Genomic DNA, 22,187 nt, shown 5'->3' on the forward strand with positions numbered 1-22,187 from the left:
TGTAGATCGGGTAGGTTCCTTCTGAGGCTGTGAGAGATGGGTCCACTCCCAGCCTGCTCCTTGCTTTCTGGGGGGCTGTCTTCTCTAGACTCTTCACCTCAGTCTGCCCTCCATGGGTATCTTCAATTTTCCTTTTCACAAGGACACTTGTCCTTTTGGTTTGGAAGCTAATGACTTAGTTTCAATTTGATTACCTCTTTAAAGACCTTATCTCTTAGTAAGGTCACTGTTGTTGTTGTTGTTTTACTTGGTTATTTATTTTCTCTAATTTTAAAAACTTATTTTATTCTTTTTTTCATCACCATTTATCCCCTCTATGCCCTCTTCCACCTCCACCCTCCTCTCCCCTCCCCCCCCCATCCCCGCAATCATCACACTGTTACCCATGTCCATGAGTTCTTTAAGACATCAACTTATGAATGGGAGGACCACAATTCAACTCTAGCATTTAATATTTTGTATAACTAAGAGAATGTGTCATATAAGTCATCCTTTCTTTAAATTAATTGTATTTTTAGCAGCCTAAATATATAATACTCTATGACATTATATGGCAGAGTGGCTAAAATGTAATTGACAGAGGGAATGGGCAAAATTGAAAAAACTAGGGGATAAAATACTTCTAATAAAAATTATGACTTAGGCTTTAAAAATCTCATTTTTGCTGGTTAAAGAAATTTTAATTTCTGTTTATGAATTTATTCAAAAAAGAAAAGCCAAATTAGAACAATTTATTTATGGAATATTCCCCTTGACTCAGCTTGGTAATTATTATTTTTTTTAATATCTAGCATAGTTTTAAATGAATGTATTTTCAAACTATCATATAAATGTAAAACTAAAGGTTTGTTATTAACATTTCATTTTTTTAAAAATATATTTTATTGATTTTTTTACAGAGAGGAAGGGAGAGGGATAGAGAGTTAGAAACATGGTTGAGAGAGAAGCATTGATCAGCTACCTCCTGCACACCCCCTACTGGGGAAGTGCCCGCAACCAAGGTATATGCCCTTGACCTGAACCGAACCCGGGACCCTTGAGTCCGCAGGCCGACGCTCTATCCACTGAGCCAAACTGGTTAGGGCTTAACATTTCATTTTAAGTAGTGATTTCTATTGTGACAAATCATTGCATGTATCAAATTTTATTATTATAGTTCTTATACCAGCTATCTGAATTCATTTTAAATCTGTTTATAATTAAATTTTTTTACAATAAAATTAAAGTAACTATAATAGTTTTGGTGTTTTACTATAAGTATTACATGTCCAAAGTCATACTTTTTCATAGTTGTACATTATGCATTCACTAGACTTATCCTTCATGTTTAATTGGAAATTGAAAATATACTTTTTTTTTTTTTTTTTTGCTGTCAGTTAAATTCTCTTTATATCATACAAATCAAATGTTTAGTCTGACAAAGAAAAATAATGCTTGACAGGAATGTCACATAGATATGCCATTAAATGAGACATTATGTAATTCAACCTTGATAAAGGGATTTATGCAAAATTCATAACCTCCAGTTGAGTCAAGCGCTTGTATATTCATTTATCAGATAAGTACCACCTTAGCAATGTATTTTTTATAGCTATGATCTCTGACCTGTTTTTCATCCTTTTAAATGATGGTGATAGAAAAAGACTTCCAAATACTTGAAAACATTTTATCTTCAGTGACTTTTTATAACCAGTTCACTATTGAGCAGTTGCTAAGCAGACTGTGAGATAGAAGTATACAGGAAAGTAAAAGTAGTAGAATCTGGGGTCAGATTTGCATGAAGTTTAATCAAACTTAATCACAGCAGCACCACCTATTGGTGATTGTTTTCAGTGTAAATTCTAAATAATACTGATTGTGTTAAATTATAACATATTTTGAATTAATATTCATATTTTTATATTTAATTCATAGATTATTGCTTAAACAGGGCAATGCTTTTCAAGTGCATCTCTTTTTTATAATAATATCTATTCAAATATTTATTCAAATATATGACCTTCAGTTTAATATTCTGAAAGTACTCAGTGTATATTCCTTCTTACCAAATATTGTGAAGAGACACATTTCAATGTATACTCCAGGACAGGATATTTTTTCCTTAATATAATGTCATTTGTTCATTATCCTATTTTTGATTCACTAGGTCCGTGGTCGGCAAACTGCAGCTCATGAGCCACATGCAGTTCTTTGGCCTCTTGAGTGTGGCTCTTCCACAAAATACCACGGCTTGGGCGAGTCTATTTTGAAGAAGTGGTGTTAGAAGAAGTTTAAGTTTAAAAAATTTGGCCCTCAAAAGAAATTTCAATCGTTGTACTGTTGATATTTGGCTCTGTTGACTAATGAGTTTGCCGACCACTGCACTAGGTAATTTAATTTTAGAATCAGAACTAGAGTTTTCTTATTTAAAACAAATATTATTTACAGATCTAAATTCACTATTGTCTCTCAAGATGTTAAGTCTGTTGTATTAAAAAATAATCTGACTTTAAGAGGAAGTAGAAGTGACTATAATTGCATTAGTTAACATAGGGAAAAGTTTCAAGGACCCTTACTTGTCATAACAAAGTTAAGCAAAAATATGAGGCTTGGGAATATTTTCTTATATCCAAATATAAAAAATTACAATATAAAACAATACTAATATTAAGGAAGATAATATCAGCTGCATAAGCATAGGGGTTGCTGGACATGTTGAGCACTAAAGGTGGGAATTACACATTCTCATATAAAGAAAGAGGTAGAAAAATAAACCCAAAGACATTTTGTGAGAAAACTCCAAAATTACCTTTAATAGTTATAGGCCATAGGGTGGAGCCACTAAAACTTTTTCACACAATCTATGCTGAACAGGTTAGTTTTAATTTAATAATCACAGGTTGATTTCATAGACCCACATATTCCAAACTCATTTATAAATATTGGTAAATAAAATATTGTACCTTCTTTTAGGTGGTTGGAAGTCTCCTAAAATAGAAACAGTGTGTTCCCTTATTAGAAAACTAGAGGCCCAGTGCATGAATCCGTGCACCGGTGGGGTCTCTCCACCTGGCTGGCGATCGGGGCCATCTTGCCCAGTACCTATTGGGGCCAACCAGCTGGGGGTTTGTGGGTAGGGACCACAGGAGGTTGGCCCACCACAAGAGGTTGGCTGTGGGAGTGCACTGACCACCAGGGGGCAGCTCCTTCATTGAGTGTCTGTCCCCTGGTGGCCAGTGCGCAGCATAGTAACTGGTTGAGTGGTCATTCGGTCCTTCGGTTGTTCGGTCATAACAGTTGCTTAGGTTTTTATATATATAGAGATAAATGGTCCATGATGTAAAAAAGCTCTTAACAGTTTAGAACTTTAGCTAAAGTGGAATTAGAAAACCGGTACAGAGAACTGTTTTTTAGATCATTTCCTCTTTGGGTAAAACAAAGAAAAATCAATAAAATGGTTATAAAGCTAGAGAGTTTGCCTAAAATAAAATAAAAAAAAACATACACTAAAACATTTGAAAAATGTTGGCTAAATATAAAAGACCTTGCTTAGTTCAGGAGCCAAAAAAACAAACAAACAAACAAACAAAAAAAACACAGATAAGTAATATTTTTCAGTTGCTACAAATGAAGGTTACTGCTTGGCATAATATTTGAAGACTTTGTTTATATATGTTAAGGAACAAACAGATCTTTGTTCATAAACTCATTATTAAACCTCCAAAATATTGTATACTTTTCAAAAACAGGAAAACAAAATGACCCACTGTTAATGACTGAATTATGTTCCGCTAAAATTCACATGATAAAGCCCTAACTCTCCATGTGATTATATTTGGAGACAGGGCTTGAAGGATTAAATTCAGGGTAAAAGAAGTCATAAGCGTGGGGCCCTAAGCCAATAGAACTAGTGTCCCTTACAAGAAGAGAAAGCTCTTCCTCTCTGTGAGAATTGACAGAGGAATGGCTAGTGAGAAGGTGGCCATCTGCTAACCAGGAAGAAGGCCTTACTGGAAACCAAACTGAGGACACTTTGCTCTTGAACTCTAGCCTCCCAAACCATGAGAAAAAATGTCTGTTCTTTAAGCCATCAGGTCTAAACCACTTGTCTGAGCATGGGACAATCTCTCTCGATGGAGAAATAGATGTAATGTGAGAGGACACCCCATTTCTATAACCTATGGATCTTAGATTTAGCTACATTGGCTAGATTTTTGTTGTTATGGCAGCCTTAGCAGGAGAATATACCAACCATACCCATCCTCTCCCTGGTATATTTCTATTTCAGAATTTGTATTTGTGGAAGCTGCAAATACTTTAAGTTAATCATGCATCTCACTTTATTGTTGGTACTGAGTTCCTTCTCTTGTATCTTAGAAAACAATGTTCACCTCTTATGTAGTCTCATTTACCATATACAGCAGCATATCTGTAGATATACATGTATATATTTTATATAATTTGTATTATTTGACTCTTGCTGCATAGCACATTACACTAAAAGTTAGTGGCTTCTAGTAACTGATATTTATTATCTCAGAATTTCTGTGAGTCAGGAATCTAACCATAGCTTCATTGGGTTCTCTGCTTCACAGTCTCATATAAGTGTGCAATCTCATCGGAAGTCTTGAGTGAAGAAGGATGTTCTTCTAAGCTTATTTATATTTTGTTGGCCGGATTCAGTTCCTCAGGAATTGGACTGAGAGCCCCAGTTCCTCATTCGCTTTGGCTGGAGGCCATGCTCACGTCCTTTTCCAGGTGGGCATCTTAACAGAGCGGTTTGTTTCATCAATGTGTGCAAACTGAGATGGCGATAAATTAAGAATGCCAGCAGGATTAAAATCCCAGTCTTTATAAACTAATTACAGAAGAGAGTTCTCATTATGTTTTGCCTATTCTATTTGTTATAATCCTTAAGAATATGAATATCAAGAGGTGGAGATTATTGAAAGCCATATCAGAAGCTAAAGTTATCTTGTATTACATTATATGTATATGTATATTTTCTTAGAGAAATGTATATTTATTTGAGGTTATGCGATTTTAGTCTTCACAAATAATGTTGTGACATAGATATGGTGTTATTTTTTTACAGTCCACTTTCCCTAATCTATGCATTCCTGTGTTCCTACATCCCCAATGTAGCTCTTTCCCTCTGTCTTTCTGTCTGTTTCTGTGTCTCTCTCTCTACACACACACCCTTATACATACACCATTTAAAAAATATTTTTATTGCTTTAAGAGAGGAAGGGAGAGAGAGAGAGAGACAGAAACATCAATAATGAGAAAGAATCACTGCACGCCTCCTCCCCCTCTCCCCCCCCCCCCAACCAGGGATTGAGCTCACAACCTGGCATGTGTCCTGACCAGGAATCGAACTGTGACCTCCTGGTGCATAGGTGGACGCTCAGTTACGGAGCCATGCTGGCCAGGAATGTCCTCACCATTTTTATTTCAGTAAATATTTATATGATCTATCTGTGTTGCTGTATATATCTACCTGCTACACAACATTGCTGTGGGTGCAATGCTGTATCCTTAATATAGAGTAATATTCAGCACATAATTGATCAATAGGGTATTGATTGATTTATACATAAAAGTATCATATATTCTATTTGTGCTGGATAGATGAAGTATTCAATTTCCTGATATAAGAAAACCTTAAAATTTTTGAAATTTTGAAATGAACATGTACTTTAAAGCATTTCTGATATAAAACTTGTTTCATATTTATTCTGATGACTGATAATGCCACATTTTGAAAGCTGTTTTATTTTCTGAAGAGAGCACTGAAATATCCAGATTTTTACTGGAAGTCTTGCCTCCATGGCTGAAGACCATCTCATGGTTGAAACACATACATACACACATCAGGACGTACGCACGTATGGTCATGCTCACCTTAATGTATTCTCTTTTCCCAAGGTTGGTTACCATGACAGTCTGCCAGACTGACTCCCTCTCTTCAGTTACACATTCAGTCAGATCCACATATGCAATTTGTTCATTTTACTTTTACAAAATGGACAACTGGACAAAGGGTTTTTAAATAATTAAGTTCGAAGGAATGTAAGGTATTGATGAAAAGATTACCTGCAAAGTCCCACAGTTGAAAGGACAACTAGTTGGGATTAAAGATTGGCAAACTTTATATGGATCACAATTAATAATAAAAATTAAAAGTGTGATATCACTGACTGGGTCATTTGAGGGCACATTCTCAAGGTTGAGCTTCATTTTTAATCAGAAAAATTGACTTTTTTGATATTTTCTCTTCTATTCAATTTTTTGGGAGGAAAAATTATATAGCAGATCATTTTTTTTTATTGGGCCCTTCACTTAGAAATGAGAATAAATGTCTGAAGACTGCCTCCAAATTCATTTCCTAGGACTTCCAGAATTGGATATTTCTAAAAAAAGAAACAGACATACTATTTTTTTCACCAAATACTTCCTCATAAAATATAATTTCCTATCATGATATTTTGTTCCAAATTATACAATTTGTTTGACTCATAGTATCTAAGTCAGAGACAGATATCACATTCTGACAACTAAAAGTGAAGTATATATGCCCATAAGTGAATATATATAACTAGAACACAAATACTGACAGTAATACCAGTATCTAGTCCTGACACTAGCTTGCTGCCATTTATGAAATTGCAGAAAACAATCTTTGTAATATTTACACCCTTAATTCTTGAGCAGTCACTTGTCTGAGAACAGAACCCTCTCTCTCCATGGAAAAACAGATTTAATGTGAGAGGGCATCACATTTCTATAACCAATTTATTTTGGATACAACTACATTGAATGGAGTTTTTCTTTCCCAACTAAGACTCTTTCTGGTGTTCAATGTTTCTAATTGTTAAAGCAAAGTGCTGACCTTTTTTAAAGACTAAGTCATTTTTTTTTCCTAAGCATTTAATTTTTGGGTAACTTTGAATGTCTCTTTTTTTATGTGTTAAAAATATTTTAACCATTATTTGTTCTCAAAATTCTAATTCAAGTCATTTTGCATGAGCACATTTCACCAAGCACCCTATATAATAAGCATGAACTGCCAATTCCCTGTAATTTTGAGGCAATTTCCATATGTTACACTGTTATTATGTTCTTGTAGACTAATTGGTAATGATACCTAAATTTGGGTTCTAGGAAAAGTTACTTGCTCTTGAGAAAAAATGTATCTTTATTTTCTTCTATAACCTTCCCCCTGCCCCCACTTAGATATTTTATAATTGATTTACATCATAAGCAAGACCAGTTTGGCCCTTTTAATACTGCACTTGGAACACAATATGTTAAATTCTTAGTAATATTAAGTGAATATAATAAAAAGCTACAGGTCTGGAAATGATTCTCCTTTCTCTTCAATTTCCAGATCAAAGTCACAAAGATAATGTAAAATATGTCTTACCACCCAAGCAGCATGGCTCAGTGGTTGAGCATCAATCTATGAACCAGAGGTCATGGTTTGATTCCCCGTCAGGGGCACATTCCCAGGGGTTGCTGGCTCTATCCCAGTGGGGGACCTTCGGGAGGCAGCCAATGGATGATTCTCTCTCATCATCATCCTCTCCCTCCCTCCCTCCCTCTCTCTCTCTCTCTCCTTTTCTCTCTGAAATCAATACAAATATATTAAAAAAAATATATGTGTCTTACCTAGGAGGCATGTGCACGCACACACACACACACAAAATCCTTGTGCTACACTTGTGTTTATATTAGATGTAAGAAATGGTTGCAGTGGTATAATGCCCTCCAGCAAATACCACTGGGAATACATCTGTGGTTGAACACATTGGACTGTGGTTGGAAGTCATTACAAATATAAAGGAAAGTTTCACACTAGACTTTCTTTGCCCCTAAGTTTTGTCAGTCAAGAAAGCATCTCCCCTCCCCACTTAAATCTCCCAAATTCTCCCCTAATTGGAGGTTTTCTGAAGGGGGTGATGTAAGAAGATTCTCAGTAACTGTGTGACCTTAAGTTTCACTCTCTCCGAGAGCTTTAATTTCCTATAATCTGTAACATGGATTGAAAGTTCCTTACAGTGGAACACCCAGAGTTTAAAATGTTCAGTTAAAGGTATGGATCAGCCTGGCTGTGCTGGCTCACTGGTTGAGGTCCAGTTTGATTCCGTGATCAGGGCATATGTCCAGGTTGCAGGCTCGGTCCCTAGTTGAGTAGCATGCAGGAGGCAGCTGATCAATTACTCTCCCTCATCATTGATGTTTTATCTCTCTCCCTCTCCCTTCCTCTCTGAAGTCAATAAAAATACATTTCTTAAAAAGGTATCCATTACTATCACAGGGAGCACCTGCTTGCCAGGGAAGGCCAGATTCCACCTCCATCAACCCGCAGACCCTAGATGAGAACATCTTACTACGCCCCCAAATCCCACACAAAAAAGGAAAGAAAAAACCGTAAAGGCTGTGGGGTTAGGGTGAAATGTGTTGAAACTTGACTTCATTCTGGGCTTGCCTGCTTCTGTGTTCAGTTTGTCTCTGGGGTCTTCGAGAGAGATGGGCTTGTTGTCACGGGAGGCTTGGCGCTCTGCCTTTTGCTAAATGATGCTTGAAGTATGACTGCAAAAGTGTAACTTGCAAAGGGAATTGAGGGACAACTCAGAAGATGTTAAAAAAGACTTATCGTTAGATTCTTGTCTTGTGTTAGATGCTCTGGAGGCAAATGTAAAGAATTAGAGATTTGCTCTAGATTAAACGATGTTGGGAAGTGGGGATAATTCTGCAATTTGGTTTCCTAATATTTCAACCAAGAAAAAGGAACAATGAAAGCTGTAACTGGAAAAGAAATAGCAGTCACTCAAATTAGCTGGGGTGGGGGATGCTTGGTCATCTTGTCTGTATTCACACATGATAACAGCGAGGTCTTGTTTTTGTCTTGATCCACTATGGTGACAAAGTGGTCCAGTTTAATGTTGATGTTTTGTGAATTATTTTTGTGTTCAGAAAGTGGACACCAAGATCTAGCTGAGTGCCAGCGCAACTCATAGCAGCACCATGGTCCAACTGGCAGTATGAAGCCAGCTCCCAGGTGTCAGGGATCCTTCTCTCTTTCCATGGTTATGATCACATTACGTTTCCAGTTTTCTGTACAGTAAGTTCAACCACTTTTTCTAGAACCTGAAGATAAAACGAAGAGAAAGGTGAACCACTGTTCATTTTGTGAACCACTGTCCCCCAAACATTCATTCTATGGTGACCATACTGACTTGCCTTCTTTTCCTTCATAATGTCCAGCAACTTCGCACTTAAGCATTGTTTTATTATTTCTACCCATAATTGTAAACTTGTATGCTTATACTTACTATTCATGTATTGTTTAAACATCTCAAAAATAACTTTTTTCATCATGTGACCGGAATTATAATTTCCTAACTACAACTCTTTCTCTTTTTAGTATACTTACTAATCCCTTAAAATATCTTATTTAGTTTTTACTTATTTGTCTCTCTGGGCATGTCTCCTTTTCCCAAAAAGGTAAATCTCATGAGATCAGAGGCCATGCGGAATTTATTTACAATTCTTTTTTTCTGGCATATTGAAGTTACATATTAAATATTTAATAAATAAATAAACACAGAATGGAGATTTAATTGTTAAGTCCTGTGCCCTTTAATGTTCTCACTGTTACATGCTCTTTTGAAGAAGGAAGTCATCCTAGTTAGAAAGATATCGTTGTATAGCAAGATGAATTAAAATCCCACCACCCTAACTAGTGTCTTCAGAAAGAATCGTATATTCCCTGGGAAATAGTGGCAGGGAAGAGAGGCTCATTGAAGCCTTGCCATGTGGGCATAAGTTTGAGCTCTAGCCTGTACTCTTTTTCCTCTCTTCCAGTGCTTTGTGTCTGAAGCAATAGAACTGATTTTATATTTAAAGGGAAGAGTTCATCTTGTGGCACTCTCATTATGGTGGGTTGAAGGTTTCTACCTAGGGACACTCACCAGCAGACCTAAGAAAGCAGTTTAATTGACTGTGGATAATTCATTCTGACAAATGACACTCTATGACAAACGGACCTGCCTAATCTCACAGCAGGCAGCACAGACGTGCATGGAGGCAGAGATAAGACCAAAGAGCATGTTCTCTCCTGTGTGCCAGGAAAGCCTATTGCCAGTTTCCTTCTGAGTGCCAAGGTTATCCTAGCACAGGATAAAATCGAGCGGTTTCTATAGTACATACTTGATATAGAAGAAAGGGAAATGATGACATTAATATTTCTGTGATTATTTAGGAGAGTTGACCATTATCATGATGTTGCTGTTCTATGATAGGCATGTTTTACTTAGGCTCTACCATGAGGATCCAATCCCATCCATAGTTTGCAGCTCTCTTGGAGATCATGTTGCAAAGGATTCCTGTTGAGGAACTAGTGCCCCATGGCACTTCTGCATGTCCTGTATCAGTGTTTGTTTTGGACTAGCTTCTCAAGGTTATTTATATAGCAAACAGCATTGGTAGATACTCACATTTCTCTCTGAGGCAGGGAAGATTGGTGCTTGACCAGAATGATAAAGATAATGGGATATAAAGTAAAACAAAAAGAATGTAATCAACAATCTACACTAATAAAAGAGTAAGATGCAAATTGACCCTACCTTCGTGACACTCACCAGCCAATCAGGAGTGAGTATGCAAATTAACCCAACAAAGATGGCAGGTTAATTTGCATACACAGGTGCCAAGTGGCCAGGGGTGGGGCTGTACACTTGCGTTGTCACTGTGGTGACAACGTAGGCGTTCTGCACCACCCCAGCCGCTCCGGGCCTCTGGGCAGCATGGGAAGGCAGAAAGGCGGCTCTGGGCCAGAGCAAAAAGGCGGCTCCAGGCCAGAGTGAAGGCGATGCTGGCAGTCAGGGGAAGAAAGGCCTATTCTTGTACAAATCTTTGTGCAACGGGCCTCTAGTATTGTAATAACTATATATGGTGCCAGGTGGCTACCTAAAATATTGGGGGAAACACTTTTGTAAAGTAGATGATTGTCCAACCGTACAGCAGAAACTAATATAAAATAATGTTAAATGTAAGCTGTAATTGAAAGAAAAAGGTAATATTTATTCCTGGGATAATTGTTGGACAGGTTTGTGACAGTTCTTTTAAAAGAGTTGGGTTTTTAAGCTCAGCATTCTTTGGCTGGGATACATGCCCATGGTACATGTAGCATCTACAGGTGTCCGGCTCTACATGATTTCTGTGGGGCTTGAGGGAAAGTGGAAGAGGACCCAACACTATCAAGAAACTATGCACTCTGCTGTGCCATGAGTAATAAAGTCCTTTGTCTCCTGTTCTGTACACCTGTGTCTTCTGCCAACACTTACGTAACTGTGGCTCGGTAATTTGACAGCTTTCAAGTAGGGTTAAATATCAGACCCTCCACAGTTCTTGACCATCCATCTCATGTTTGAAAAATGTGCCCGTGTAGTGCAGATAAAAAATAAATGCAATGCGTAGTCAGAGATATGTGTTTTCGTTCTGCCTTAGCCTTGCCTCTTCTAATATAGACTTATTTTTATTATCTAGGAAAGTGACCACAGTGCTGGTCATTTATATTGCTTCTGTAAAGGTAAAATCAATTGGTGATTGTGCACAATTCTACAACTTTTAGCTATAGCTATATTCCTTTTTTCTCATCTAGATTTTAAATATAGAGATATTGGTGACTAAGTGAAAAGCAGTTATTAGTAACAATCTTGAATTATTTCTGTCAGTATACTTAAAAGAAAAGTAAGTTCATCACAATCCAATACTTTACAGATTTCTAGGTACAGATGACTGTAACTGACCTAGTAGCTAGTTATGCCATACTAGAGGCCCGGTGCATGAAATTCATGCACAGAGGGGTGAGGGTCCCTCAGCTCAGCCTCCACTCTCTCCAATCCGGGACCCCTCGGGGGATGTCTGACTGCCAGTTTAGGCCTCATCCCTATGGACATCCCTCTTGCAATCTGGGACCACTTGCTCCTAACTGCTCACCTGCCTGCCTGCCTGATCGCCCCTAATCACTCTACCTGCCTGCCTGATCACCCCTAACTGCCTCTGCTTGCTGATATGATTGCCCCCTAACTTGTCCCCTACCAGCCTGGTTGTTCCCTAACTGCCCCCCCCCCACTGGCCTGGATTCCCCCTAACTGCCCCCTCCAGCCTGGTCGCCTCCTAACTGTCCAGAAGGAAGTCGGATGTCCAGAAGATGTCCGGTCGACCCGGTCTAATTAGCACATTTCCCTTTTATTAATATAGATGTCATAAGAGTTCCCCTAAGAACATGAGGATGGAGTAACATCTAAGGTGTCTGTCAAGTGAACTAGTTTGTAGTAACGTTCATGAGTACTGCTATATCATTTTCATCATGTAGAGAAAATGCATCTCTACTTCTACTTAATTTGCTACCAAGAAGTTACTTTATCACTGGGCAGATCTGGTTTATTTTTGTAGTTAATGCCAAACACTGTATTTAAGTCAACACATTTAAATATATGTATATATTTTATATAACTAGTTATGAGACAGAGTCTCATTAATATCCCACTTTTTTAAAAGTCATTTTTTTAAAGAGATTATAACTGAGACCCTTACTGTGAATCCTGATATCCGCCTCTGAACTGAACACAAACAGTTTGTATGTAAGTCTTTAGATGGGTGATAATGTTAAAACACAGTGGGCAGGACAGAGAAGTGAGCTGAAGATGGGTTAATGGCTATAGTATGGCCTTGAATTGTTTTCTTTAAATATAGGCATCACTATACCATTTATAATTTTGGGAATAATGGGTTTATGGGAGAAAAATATACTAAAACCTGAGGTTTAAAAACCCTTTTACTCAGTTGAAAGGATACATGTCTCTATGTTAACTTATTCCTTGAGAAGTGATTATCTCTTTAAAAAAAATTGAACATGAATTTTATTTATTTTTAAAAGAAATTGTAAAGCTAAGATATGTAGTCAACATAACGTTTTAAATAACAAAATGTCTGTTAATATCAAATCTGTAACATATTCAATGTCAGAATAAAACAGGAAGTTTAGCTACCAGTCTGACAAGTAGGACACACAAATGAAACGTGTTGACCTAGAACATGTAGCAGAAAACAGCGTGTCCCATACCTGACATGGTTCCCTTATGCTGATCTCCCTCCTCTTCTATGAAAGGACAGCACCAACTGGTGACCCCAGAAAACCAGTCACAATCTTGGCTTTTGCTTACTCTCACTTTCATAAAGAATACCCACTCAGTCTATATATTTTCATATTTATTCGTCTAATGTGAAGGTTATTTGTCATTGTTGTTATTATTTCTTTTTATTTGCTTTTACTTATATCTTTGAAATCCATTTCTATATGGATAAAGAAAAGTTAAAAGTAACTAAGTCCCGCCCATCTGGTGCGGCTCTGTGGTTGAGTGTTGAGCAATGAAGCAGGAGTTCATGGTTCGATTCCCGGACAGGGTACATGCCTGAGTTGCGGGCTCCATCCCCAATAGGGGTTGTGCAGGAGGTGGCCGATTGATGATTCTCTCTCATCATTGATGTTTCTATCTATGTCCCTCTCTCTTTCCTCTCTGAAATCAATAAAAGATATCTTAAAAAAAATAAAAATATAAAAGTAATTAAGTTCCAGAAGTTTTTAGACCCTGTAGCTCAATAATAAGCACATTATTGCCAAGCATAAACAAAGAAGAAAAGAAAGAAATGACATTTGAAAAAAATCAAACAAAAAACAAACCATAGTGAAGTGCAAGTTCATCACAATGAGGAAAATTGATAGTTAATATCTAAATTCTGTCTTTCCAGTCTCCCATTAGCAGACCATTACAGAAGGATACAAAGTTTAGAGGCATCCAGGTTGCTGAAATAGGTCCAGCCATTGAGTCAAATGACTAAGGAAAGTCTTCTTCAACCAGGTGACAGCCTTTTAAAGAGTTCAGGGTCATGTTTGGCACTCACCTTAGATGTGCCAGGCACTGTGAGGGTTCTCATTACAATGATTTGTAAAGTCATATACTTGTCTTTCTCAGCTGAGGTTGCTAGTACTCTATTCTTCAGTTGGATCTTTGAAGAGTTGTTAACTTACACTAGCAGACCACACGTTATTGAGTGCTTTCCGACAGCCTTTAATAGCAACATGGACCTCTTAGCAGGCACCCAGCCTCTTTTACATAGAATATGAGTAGAACTACTGCTCAAATATATTTTGTTGATTATGCTGGGGTCTTGTTTTTGAACACTATTTTTATTTTTACTTCAGTGAAATGCATCTTAATATATTATTGATCAAGGTATTTTGTGTTTCTCAAAGTAACATATACAACTCAAAAAATATTTCTTCACGTATGCCTTATTTTGTGTCAAAAATATATTATAGTTACAATGATTTAAATAATTTGACAATGTAAAAAATGTTAAAAGTAATAAAGATGAAACACTGGGAACATACGAATAGGAATGAAAATGGTGCTTGTTGGAGGTCATCTACAAATTATATTTTATGAGCTGTTATGCACTTATATATTACAGATGTACCCTTCCCCCCCCCCAATAGGCCCCTGTACCCTGCATCCCCCAAGGCCTTAACCACACTATTGTCTGTGTCTATGGGTTATGCATGTACACATATAAATTCTTTGGTTAATCTCTCCCCCCTTACCCTTCCCTCTGAGATTAGTCAGTCTGTTCCATGCTTCTATGTCTCTGGATCTATTTTGTTCACCAATTTATGTTGTTTATTAGAGTCCACATATGAGTGAGATCATGTGATACTTGTCTTTCTCTGACTGGCTTATATTACTTAACATAACAGTCTCCAAGGCCCTCCATGCTGTCTCAAAGGGTAAGAGCTCCTTCTTTTTTACTGCTGGCGGGAGAGGTTATTATTGTTGATGGTGGTGATGGTGGTGGTGGTGGTAGTGGAGAGAATGGGGAGTGACTGCTAATGGGTACAGAATTTCCTTTGAGGATGACAATAATGACCTAACATTTTAGAATGTATCAGTACTTCTTTCCTATTTATACCTGAATTAATTTTCCACTGTTGGGCATGCCATATTCTATTCATCCATCCATTAACTGATTATGGAGATGGTTGCACAACTTGGTGAATATATTAAAAACCATTGATTTGTGCACTTTAACGGGATGAATTACAATGTATGAGAATTATATTTCAATAGAATGGTAAATAAATAAAGATAGTTTTGAGAGTTAAGGAAGTTAAATCTTCTAGAGGTAAGTAATTCCTTTATAGATATTGAAGGATAAAGGAGTCTAAGACAACTTCCAGCTTTCTGATAACTACTAGTAGGTGAACAAAGGTACAACTCTCTAAGATAGAGAACATAGGAGAATGTACAAGAAAAGGTTGGCTGGATTTTTCAGGACCTTCAGTAATTCCTAAATTCCTAAAATAAAACTTACTGCATAGTCTTCTAAATATTTTCTTATAGCCACTGTTTTGATTTGACTTCCAATTTATAGCACCTGGTAATCAGTATTGAAGCATAGCTACTTAATATATTTTTATTATTCTCAGGGTTAGTCAAAAGAGGTGGTGCTATCATTTAAAATGTGTATGTTAAATAGAATTTTGGAAACATCTATTAAAAATAGACTACAGCAAAGGTTTCTGTACCTTTAACACATGATTTCTGATAGATATAAAATTAAAATACTTTACTCAACCTTTAGAAAGCTTAAGCTGAAAGTTTAATGAAGACACGGTTATATTCATACTTCTTTATAAGTGTCTGATGATAGCTCTTTTGCATTCAACATTTAATTCTAGTCTTACTGCTTGAAATCTTGCTAAATTCACCTTCAATTGTTTGTCCTCTTCCTTCCCTTCAGATGAATATAGAAACAACAGTTATGAGCTTTCTCTTGAGATTTCTCATGAAAAGGATCTAGAGATGAAAAGGCCTCTTGTTATTCCATAATTCTTTTTTAGCAAAGTTTTCTAAATGTTAAAGTAAAACTTTCAATGTATTTCTGTGATAGACCAGTGAAATTGATCATTTTACCCTTCCCCTTGGTGGTTACATACTTTCCAATGACATATGGAAGGTGAGTTAAATTGGCTTTAAAGACATTTAACTTTAATATATCAGGCTTTCCTTCAAAGAAAAGGTATTATAGGACTTGAAAGAACATTCTAGGGAGAAGAAAAATAATAAAGACACTTGATAATTTTTAATATAATTTAACCAATGAAGAAGATTATTCAGACATTAATAGATAATTAACTGAGAATGTACCACTTACTTGGAATCATTTCCTTCCCACAAACCACCTAAGTGCTATTCTGAGCTCATGCTCTTAGTAGAACAGGTACCAGAGAGGAAATGAAGACAAATCAGACAAGAAGGTATTTTGTTTAAATAAATGAGTTTGCAGCTTGATTTGTATTATCATGTCTATGCCATTATTTTCTAATATAAATAAACCCTGCATTTTCCACGTTAGTTTTTTTTCCTCTCAGATCATGTGATGTAGAGTAAAATTCCAAATATCGTTAGAGAAGACAATTCAGAAAATAAGAGGAAGGTCTCCCTAGACAATTTAGAAAATAAGAGGAAGGTCTTCTGTGTATAATCTGTTATGTGACTCAGCACAATTTCTCCTGTGTACATTTGAGGCTTCACAGCAATAGTCAATGTAGCCTGATATGATTGGCTATCATAAGAGGTCCAAGGTTGGTAGTTAAGTCCATAAATGTTGAATTCAACTAACCCTGGCCTGAATGAGTTAGTTATATGATCTGGGGCAAGTTGCTGGACTTTCCTCCTTTGTATCCTTATATCTAAAATATAGATACTGATTTTTATTTCTTGAAATCAAAATGCTTAGAAAATAATGTTTATTTACTATCAGTGGTTATTTAGTTTTAATTTAAGTATCATGTATGCGTGTTTGATAATAGTGATGAGAAGTATTAAACATAACATATTAGTTTTAATTAAGAATGTATTAAGATCAGTTTAACTAGTAGAGATTGGAAGACTTTGGGGGAAAAAGCTCATAAGACATGAAGAGAAGACCACAGGATATTTACATTACTAAAGCCATGATAAGACTGATCCACTTATTTAAACAAGTAGGAGGCCCAGTGCACAAAATTTGGGCACAAGGGGGCGATGTCCCTCAGCCCAGCCTGCACCCTCTGCAATCTGGGACCCCTCGAGGGATGTCCGACTGCCTGTTTAGGTCCGATCCTAACAGTATCCAGAACTGCTGGCTCCCAACTGCTTGCCTGCCTGCCTTCCTGATTGCCCCTAACCACTTCTGCCTGCCAGCCTGATCACCCCCTAACCACTCCCCTGACATCCTGATTGACGCCTAACTGCTCCCCTGCCAGCATGAGTGCCACTAACTGCCCTCCCCTGCAGGCCTGGTCACCCCTAACTGTCCTCCCCTGCAGGCTGATACCTCCCAACTGCTCTCCCCTGCAGGCCTGGGTCCCCCCAAACTGCTCTTCCCTGCAGTCCCAGTTGCCTCCAACTTCCCTCCTCTGCTGGCCTGGTCACCCCTAACTGCCCTCCCCTGCAGGCTTAATCACCCTCAACTACCCTCCCTTGCATGTCTGGTTCCTCCCAACTGCCCTCCCCTGCTGGCCATCTTGTGGTGGCCATCTTGTGTCCACATGGGGGCAGCCATCTTTGACCACATGGGAGTAGCCATCTTGTGTGTTGGAGTGATGGTCAATTTGCATATTACTTTTTTATTAGATAGGATAGATGCCGGGTGCACGGGTGGGGGCCGGCTGGTTTGCCCTGAAGGGTGTCCCGGATCAGAGTGGGGGTTCCCTTGGGGCGTGAGGCGGCTTGGGTGAGGGGCCTGTGGTGGTTTGCAGGCCAGCCACGTCCCCTGGCGACCCAAGCGGAGGCCCTGGTATCTGGGATTTATTTATCTTCTATAATTGAAACTTTGTAGCCTTGAGCAGAGGCCAGGGCTGCAGGAGCTTGACTTCCTTCATCGCCAGGGGCAACTCAGACCTCCTGCTCTCTCCAGCTCTATGGCTGCTGCCATTTTTGTTGGGATTTATTTATCTTCTATAATTGAAACTTTGTAGCTTTGAGTGGAGGCCAAAGCTGCAGGAGCTTGGCTTCCTCCATCGCCGGGGAAACCCAAGCCTCCTGCTCGCTCCATGGCTGCAGCCATCTTGGTTGGGTTAATTTGCATAGTTGCTCCTGATTGGCTGGTGGGCATGGCTTGTGGGTGTAGCGGAGGTATGGTCAATTTGCATATTACTCTTTTATTAGATAGGATACCTTTAAAGACAATGTGAAAGACCAATAAAACTGAACTTATAGTATCTATGTGCATTGGAAAACATCATGAAACAGCTATGTATGCCTTGGCCAGGTAATTCAAAGACTGGTCTATAGATAAACTATTTCTGATTTACTTGGTGACTGGATCCCACCATGTTTATGATATAACATTGAAAAAAATTTCCTACCAATGAGACAATGAGTTTTCAGAACTAAATCATATGACTCAGCTATCACTATTTGTGGAAAAGAATGGAGAGTTTGGGATGTTTGAGAAGTAGACAACGGTTGGACTCATAAGGTCATGAGTTCATGTACAAACAAAAAATGTACTGAGAACCAGTTCAGGGATTTTGCATATATAATGCATCTTATGTCGATTACAGTGGTAACAGTACATATAACTAGGTGGGTATTATAGTTACTGCTAGCTTTCACCAATTACTTCTTCTTTTTCTTGAAAAATCTTATCTAATAAAGAGGAAATATGCTAATTGACCCTCATGCCATTGCAAAGATGGCGTGCCCACAGCCAATAAGGAGGAAATATGCTAAGTGACTTCCACGCCCTCAGAGATGGTGGTTCCCACAGCCACAAGATGATGGCGCCCAGTCCCCTCGGCCCCACTGGGGTGGCAGGCATATGGCAAGTCTAGGCCCACCCCCAGGAGGGGCCCAGCCTTGCCGTGCACTTGCCTATGGTGTCCCCCAGTCTCCTCAGTCCCCCAGCCGCCCAGGGCTGGCCTGAGGTGCAGGCAAGCCTCAGATGGTGGCTTCCCAGCTGCCCAGGGCCACCTGAGGCTCAGGTAACTAGGGCCAGCTGAGGTTTGCGCTACCAGCAGTGGCAGCAGCAGAGGTGTGATGGGGCGTCGCCTTCCCCTGATCACCGGGTTGTCTCCTGCCCCTGAAGGCTTCCAGACTGTGAGAGGGGGCAGGCCAGGCTGAGGGACCCCCCTCCAGTGCATGAATTTTAATGCACTGGGCCTCTAGTTATTCTATAAAGTCCTAGCCTCTCTCTTAATTGGATGTGGCCATGGGACAGTGTTCTAAGAAATGAAATATGAGCAAAATATTGTGCAGCACTACTACTGCAGGACTAGCCAAAAAAAATTACATGTGCTATTTTCTGTACTTTTTATTCTAGGTTATATGAATGCCAACACTGAATTTTGAAAGCTATGCATTAAAGATGATAATCCAATAAGTCTGTGTCCCTGCCTGACTTTTTGAATCAGAAGCCTTCCATCTCCATGAAAACATATATTAATTGAGCTATAACATATGTGTAGATCAATTGTTGGATGGCTAGCATTGCTCTACCAATACAAGGGTCTTACAAGAGCAATACTTCACTTGTTCTACCTGATAGTCATTATTGCAGGGAAGGAGATCCCAAGACTCAGAACATTTGGATCTTATTATTAAATTTTATTATCCTTGTGAATTGTTCGTTTTTTTCTGTTTATTACTCTCACCAAGTAGAAAAGAAAAAAAATTCATCCAATGAATTTAGCCCCATATTATGTTTCAACCCTGCCATGTTGAAATTTATGTGAATGGTCTTTGATATTTATTGTCTGTAAAGCAAAGTACTTTTATAAATAAAGTGGAGTCATTTCCTAAAAACATTTAGTTTGTTAAAGCCCTTCTTCACCTGGTGGGTTTTTACGAGCATCCTCTTCCTATGAAATATCATCTTATTTATCAAACTCCTTTTCTGAAAGAATTGACCAACTGGAACAACACCAATGATGCCTATGTGACCTTGAGTGTCACCTGCTGCCTAGATCCCCCATGACACACTATCCATCATATTGAATATTTTTGGTAGCTACCTCTGCACAGAAATAATCACAGCAAGCTTGTCATGACTAATTTGGAAAGTATGCAGTAAACTGTTAGATAATTTTTTAAAAAATATTTTCATAACTTTATTATTATTATTTTTTAGAGAGTGTAATGGAGAAGAAGAGAGAGAAATATCGATGTGAGAGCAGAACATTGATCAGCTGCCTCCTGCACAATCCCTACCAGGGATCAAACTTACAACCTGCACATGTGCCCTGGCCAGGAATAAGACCAGTAATCTTTTGATGCATGGACAACACCCAACCAACTGAGCCACACTGGCCATGGCTGTTGGATAACTTTTAAGAGTCAGATTATAATTTTGTATATATCATTACCATTCCTCTCAGAATAATCCCACTTATTCCCACAGGCTCATATTTCTAAAGTTTAAGAGTCCATAATTTGTGCATAATTTGTGTACAATTTAATCAGTTATGACAAAATTCCACGTTACAATAGAAATATCTTTAGTGAGAAGGATAATGGGGGAAAATATGCTACAAACTCTAATGCATATTTAGTGACTAAGATCTACATTCTAAACTATGAAGCGGGAATATGAGCTATTTTATTTAAAACTAGAGGCCTAGTGCATGAAATTCATGAATGGGGCAGGGGGGGGTGTGTCCCTCAGGCCAGCCTGCACACTCTCCAATCTGGGACCCCTCAAGGGATGTCCGACTGCCCGTTTAGGCCCGATCCTAACTGGATCGGGCCTAAACGGGAAGTCAGACATCCCTATCACAATCCAGGACTTCTGGCTCCTAAAGGCTCACCTGCTTGCCTTCCTGATTGCTTCTAACCGCTTCTGCCTGCCAGCCTGATCACCCCCTAACCACTCCCTTGCCAACCTGATTGATGCCTAACTGCTCCCCTACCAGCCTGTTTGTCCCTAACTGCCCTCACCTGCAGGCCTGGTCACCCCTAACTGCCCTCCCCCGCAGGCTTGATTGCCCCCAACTGCCATCCCTTGCAGGACTGGTCCCTCCCAACTGCACTCCCCTGCTAGCCTGATCGCCCACAACTGCCCTATCTTGCAGACCTGGTCCCTCCCAACTGCCCTCCCCTCCTGGCCATCTTGAGGTGGCCATCTTGTGTCCACATGGGGGCAGCCATCTTGTGTGTTGGAATGATGGTCAATTTGTATATTACTCTTTTATTAGATAGGATAGAGGCCTGGTGCATGGGTGGGGTCAGCTGGTTTGCCCTGAAGGGTGTCCCGGATCAGGGTGTGGGTTCCTTTGGGGCATGGGGTGGCCTGGGTGAGGGGCCTGTGGTGGTTTTCAGGCTGGCCACACCCCCTGGCGACCCAAGCAGAGAGCCTGGTATCTGGGATCTATTTATATTCTATAATTGAAACTTTGTAGCCTTGAGCAGAGCCAAGCCTCCTGCTTGCTCTGTGGCTGCAGCCTTTTTGTTGGAATTTATTTAGCTTCTATAATTGAAACTTTGCAGCCTTAAGTGAAGGCCAAGGCAGGCCAGGGCTGCGGAAACTTGGCTTCCTCCATTGCCAGGGAAACCCAAGCCTCCTGCTCTCTGCGTGGCCACAGTCATCTTGGTTGGGTTAATTTGCATACTCGCTCCTAATTGGCTGGTGGGCATGGCTTGTGTGTGTGTAGCGGCAGTACGGTCAATTTGCATATTGCTCTTTTATTAGATAGGATACTATAATGACAATATTAGCAATAATTTATAATTTTACCTTTATATTAAAGTGAAATATAGATACAGAAAAGTGTGTATTTCATACACGAACAGCTCAATAAATTTTTACCAACAAAATAGACTTAGATCAAGGAACAGAACATTACCACATGCTAAAAGCCACTATTTTTCCTCCAGTTACTACATGCAACAGAAGAAATTAATAACACAACTTCTAACATAGTTTAGATTAACTTTGCCTGTTTTATTTTTTAAATATCAGATTAAAGGCATCACACAATATGTATACTTTTTATGTTGGTTTGGTCTGGTTGTTTTTGTTTCCATTTTATACTTGTGAGAATTACCCTTCTTGTATGAAATTTTGGATTGTTCATTCCAATTCCTATATTTCATTAT

Source organism: Plecotus auritus, assembly GCF_963455305.1.
Source record: "Plecotus auritus genome assembly, chromosome: 1".
NCBI classification, from domain to species: Eukaryota; Metazoa; Chordata; class Mammalia; order Chiroptera; family Vespertilionidae; genus Plecotus; species Plecotus auritus.